At 36.0% G+C, this 5985-nt stretch overlaps 1 long non-coding RNA gene across 1 annotated transcript; it reads left to right on the top strand.

The window, feature by feature from the left end:
• Positions 1 to 3066: 3066 nt before the first annotated feature.
• On the top strand, positions 3067 to 4917 carry LOC148762133 (uncharacterized). Its single transcript, XR_016026959.1, has 3 exons — positions 3067 to 3161; positions 3781 to 3856; positions 4718 to 4917. It is a non-coding gene; the product is annotated as an uncharacterized LOC148762133 (long non-coding RNA).
• Positions 4918 to 5985: the final 1068 nt, after the last annotated feature.

The raw sequence follows: 5985 nt of genomic DNA, 5'->3' as shown, positions 1-5985 counted from the left end.
TTAATATTTTCATATTATTTTATTAATAAAATATTATTTTATTCTAAAAATTTTATCTTGTCTCCTTGGTACCCAAAATACCTTATTATGCCTCACTTGACTTCCAAATCGCCTTTTATCTCACAAATTCTCCTCCGATAAAATTATTATTATTTTCTCACTTGCGAAATATTTTATCCTAAACTACTCCTTTCGTCTTTTATCACTTCTAAACATTTTAATTGACCTCAATTTGCATTCGATCAACTTTATTTATCACTATATCAAAGTATGGGGCATTTCATTAGCTCTGTCATGCTGTTAAAATTTTATTATATGGTGGGTTTAGCTTGCTATAGTGGGCAGATTCTGTGGACCAACCTATTAGAGGGGCACGAAATCCAGATATAACTATGTACCTCGATCAGAGAGGCACATAAGGTATCTCCTGAGGTATGGTTAGAGTCCACGTCACGTCGAACCACCTCGTGACGATGTTTTTCAAACTAAAAATATGTTTTCGTGTATACAAAATTTTTACAGCCTTGGCAAACTCGATAAGATGCCTCAGTCAAGGTATCCCCGAGAATGATTTTGGCAAGAGTCAAGTTTTTTTTAAAATACTCATAAGCCATGTTGACTATTTAAATGAAATGAATACTTATGTTATGAAAAACTTATTTGGATGAAATGTTTTAATAGTCTCATTTTACTCGAACTTTAGATCTTTTGAATGATGTTTGTTTACTCACTGGGAATTTATAATCTCACCACCCTCATTTCCCTCCATTTCAAGCTCAGATTAGACTGTAGATAGTTGATCTCATCGAGGACTACCGTTGGGTTTGCATTCTTCAAACTATAGGTTTATAGTCCTTTTTACTTTTATTTATTCGGGGGCCCACTTATTATTGTAAATTAAATTAAATACTTTGACTTACTATATTACAGTATGTATGAATTTATTTAACTTTTACGCTACAAAAATTATTTATGTATAACTCTAAAAATATTGTTTTATAAGAAAATAGAATATTTTACTTAACATTTCTTTTATTTTCTTATTATATTCAAATAATCAAAATTTCGTTTTAAATGAAGATTTTAGACTTTAAAACTCACTTTTGATTATGAATTATATGTTTTGTACTCGTATATTACAATTTAGCCGATTTCAAAATTTTTAGGAAAAAATGACTAAACTACCCTTGTGAGACGAAAATTATTATTTTATTTGTTTTGAGTTGGAAATAGCTTAAAATCTTCTATAACATGATTTTCTGCAACGGTTACTCACGGGGGATATGAGATACTGATATTAAGCCTTGCAGGGTCCTTGTTGGCATTTCGAGAAATGAGTGTCTATCGGGGTACCGCGGTGGTTGTCACGGGCTCGAAGTGAGTATCAGGTCATGACAATTTGATTGATATCAGAGCTTTTGGTTTTAAAGATAAGAGTTTTTGGTTTTAAAGTGATTTTAAAAATAAAATTTACAGTATCAGAGTGGCCCCGGATTAAGTTAGGTTAGGTTGAATAGAATATATGCATCTGCATATAGAGCCTAAGGTTCCCTAAATTTGCTCGTTTTCTCTTATAGATTATTATGCCTCCTCAACGCGGACGCCCACCTCTCACTTGATCGGTTGGGTGGGGAAGAGGTCGTTCCCAACGTCGTCAGCTAGATGCAGTAAGGGAAGAATTGGCTGCGTCTACCATTCGGCCAGCACCTGCTGGTGAGCAGGTCGAGACTCCTCCACATTCTTCGCCACCTACTGGTATTCTTGCCATGCCTACTGAAGCAGCACAAGCATTGGTAGTTTTCTTCACCGCAATGGCTGGTCAAGCTCAGCTGGTCAGGCTCCACCTATAGTGCATCCAATTATTCTTTCAGTTTCGCCAGTACAAGATGTATCTATTTCCAAGAAACTGAAGGAGGCTAGACAATTGGGTTGTGTTCCTTTCACCGGTGAGTTGGATGCCACCGTGGCAAAAGACTAGATTAATCAGGTTTTGAAGACACTCTCTGATATGAGGTTGGATGATGATATGAAGCTAATGATGGCTACGAGATTACTAAAGAAGAGAGCTCGTACCTGGTAGAATTCAGTGAAGTCCCGTTCCACTACTCCTCTACATGGTCTGACTTTCTCAGGGAATTCGACAGTCAGTGTTTCACTTATTTCCATCAGAAAGAAAAGAAGAGAGAAATTTTGAGCTTGAAACAAGGAAATCTAACGGTAGAGGAGTACGAGACTCGTTTTAACTAGCTAATGTTATATGTGCCGGATCTGGTGAAATCTGAGTAGGATTAGGCTAGTTATTTTGATGAAGGGCTCCGTAATGAAATTAGAGAGCTGATGACAGTTACAGGTAAGGAGCCACATAAGGAGGTGGTACAGATGGCTTTTGTAAAGCCCGACCTTATAAAATACTTGTCATGACATACATGTGATGATAGCATGATTGCATGCTAGGAGAGTCTCGAAAAATTTACAAAAATAGGTATTGTACCTAAAGGTACAACAAAGTTGATTTAAGCCTCGAACTAGATCAAATAGAAAATTTGAGATGAAATTAAGGATATTAAAGTACTAGAATGGTTTAATATGGTGATTTGGAGTTCGAGGATCAATTTGGAGTCAAATTGAAATTTTCACTATCTAGGGGCAAAATGGTCATTTGCCACCTAGGGACAAAATGAGAATTTTTAAAAAAGATTTTTTGACCCCATTTGACTTATTAGAGTATGATTTGAGTATTGGAGTATGATTTGAGGTTAAGAAGTGAAAAAAAATTGTAATTTCGATATTTTTCAGAGTATAGGGGTAAAATGGTAATTTTACCACCCCAGTGGTAAAATTGTAATTTTACACCACCATGACATATGTCAAGCTCCAGAATTCTACCTCTTATTATTTTATGCTATGGATAAATATTAGAGCATTTGTGGTAGTGAGAAAAGGCTTAAAAATTAAGTTAAAACAAGTGGACCAATAAAAAGGTGACATGTGTAAAAAATTTAATATTTTTATATTGCCATTTAGAAACCAGCCCACACTCTTCCACTCAGCATTTCAAGGCCGACCAGAACCTGCAGAAAAGAGAAGAAAAGAACAGAAAAACCCTAGGGAGGAAAAACTAAGGAAAAATTGTTGAATTTTCAAGAAATTGATGACTAAAGGTAAGATTTTTAATATTAAGCTTGAAATTCATCTTGCCCATGCATTCTTTTCCATTTTCCATGTATTAAATTCAAGTTTTCATGAGGGGCAATATGCTGGCCAGATTTGGAGAGAGAAAGTTAGTGATGAATTTAGTTGAATTTCAAGGTAACTTAGTGTTTTTAGGTGTTTAGTAACATTTAGTATAAAAATTAAGCAAGAAATCCACATGCCCATTATAGAACCTATCTTGGCTGAATTTTATGGGTGAGGATTGATGATGAATTTGGTTGTTTTTCATGCCATTTAGATGTATTTGGTGCTTAGGAATACCAAAAATCGAAAACGGGTACCAAAAAATTTTACTCCCGTTGTTTGGCAATTTGCACCATAATGAGGGATATTTTGGTAATTGCACTTAGAATAGACTTGTAGTGAAGTTTGTGGAATTTTGGGGAGTACTAGAAGTGCAATAAATTAATTGGAATCGAATTGGATGTTTAGATCGATTAAATAGTGCATAGTGCGCAATAGGCCAAACACCTCCCATTTCATTGCATGCATTCATATAGAACATAGAATAGTTTTGTAACGATTTAGCATAAGTATATTAAATTTCTCGTTGCACATTATGTATAGGTGGTGAGCCCTCGGATAAGGGAAAAGGTATTGCACCCGAGGATCAAGAATAGGAGTGTTGTAAATTCCCGTCAAAGTGAGTAACCACTGTTCATCTTATCTATCTAGAGTATTTTTACAATCGTTTTTATGATTTTAAGAATATTGAACCTAAATGAATTTTATGTTTTATGACTAATAATCGATTTAAGGAATAAGGTTTATGACTTATTTTACAATTCAATAATGTTTCTGAAAATGTGAGTATGTGGAGACCAACCTTTGATGTTGCTTATATATTTAAGTTTACGTACCTATGTTTGGAATTGATGATTTATGAACTAATACGTGATGACATATGTGGCTGGGATTTTGGGTTGTGAAATATATAAACTGTTTGTTTTCCTTTGACAGGCTGGGTAGTATTATGTTAGCCACGTTATGCTGTCAAAATTTTATTGATTGGTGGGTTATTTAATTAGCCACTGCAGTAGGCGGGTTTCCATGGACCAGCCTATTAGAGGGGCACGGTAAACCCCGTTATATTTACCTTAGTAGGAGAGGCGTGAAGGATATCTCCTAATGTACGATAGAGTTCACTTCACGCCGAACCACCACTTGAGGATGAACTCTGCCAACGCCAAGGGATGGCTAAACTATGTTTTTATGAGTAGTTGTTAACTTAATAACCTTGGCGAACTCGGTTGAATGCCTCGGCCAAGGTATCACCGAGTATGATTTTTGGCATGAGCCAAGTTTTTAAGAAAATCATAAGTCGTGATGTGTATTATAATGAAATGTGTTGTTTTATATGATTTGAAATAAGTACAAAATGTTGTGGATTATGGTATGATGAACAGTTAACTGTCTCCATTTACTCGGCTTTAGATGTTAATGACGGACTTTGTTTACTTACTGAGTTTATGAAAACTCACCTTTTCTTTTTTAACCATTTCAGGTTCAAGATAATCTGTAGGCAGTCGATTTCATCAAGGATTTCTTTTGGACTTACTTCCTTGGAAATCGTAGGTCTACATTCTTGCACACTTTTGGTTATCTCGGGGTCCATATGCCACTGTAGGATAATTTTGAATACCTAGTTTACTGTATTACTATGTGTATGAATTTATTTTGTTCTCACGCTACAAAAATTATTTATGCATAGTTCTATAAAAATTGTTTTATAAGAAAATGGAATATATTATCGAATATTTTTATTTAGTCTAATTAGTCAACTTTTCACTCCAAATGGATGATTTAGATTGCAAAAATTTATTTTTAATCGAAAATGGATATCTTTCTACCATACGTTGTATTTTTATCAGGTTTCAAAATTTTTAGGTAAAAATGACCAAAATACCCCTATGTGGTCAAAATTTTATTTTGATTGTTTTCGATCTAAAATAGTTTATATTCTCTTAAAACTCGACATTTAGTAACTATTGCTCATAGGGCAAGTGGAAAACTGATGCAAGAGCCTTGCGAGGTGTTGGTTGACATACCGGGTAATGAATGATTACCGAGACTTCGCGGCGGTTGTCACGAGCTCGAAGGGAGTGCCGAGTCGTGACAGCTTTACAAGCTGAGAAGCTCGTAATTGAGAATATGAGGATTTGGATCAAGTTTGCAGAAAAGAGGAATCTTGGTATATCTTCTAGTCAGCCAGTAAAAAGAGGCAAAGACTCATCTGTTTCAGGGAGTACTACCTCTATTTCGGTGACATCTCCTCGACCTCCATTTTCACAAACACAGCATAAGCCTCCAAGATTTAATAGATCTGAGATGACTACTTCTGGGAAGAGTTTTGGAGGTTCTGATAGATGCAAGAGGTGTGGGAAGAATCATGTTGGGCAGTGTAGGGCACTAGTACGATTTTATCATTGTGGTTAGTCAAGTCTCTTTAGGAGTGATTGCCCACAGTTGAGACGGGCTACTGCAACAGCTCCATCTCCACCAGCTCGTACGGATGTACAGAGGAGAGATCCTTCTGGGTTACCACTGAGGCAGGGAGTGGCTATACAATCTGGTGTAGAGAGTAACACCTCGGCATATCCACCTTCAAGACCACGACTCGTACCTCGACAAGAGTTTTCGCTGTGACGGAAGATGAGGCACGGGTCTGACTTGGAGCAGTGACAGGTACTATGTAAAACCGACCCTATAAACACATGTCATGACATACATGCACTGAGTAGCATGTTATTACGCTAGGAAAGTCTCTAAGAA

This window comes from Theobroma cacao, chromosome 6, assembly GCF_053813885.1.
Source record: "Theobroma cacao isolate CCN51 chromosome 6, ASM5381388v1, whole genome shotgun sequence".
Taxonomy (NCBI): Eukaryota; Viridiplantae; Streptophyta; class Magnoliopsida; order Malvales; family Malvaceae; genus Theobroma; species Theobroma cacao.
Note: the sequence above shows the minus strand (reverse complement) of the source record. Positions and strands in the feature narration are given on the sequence as shown.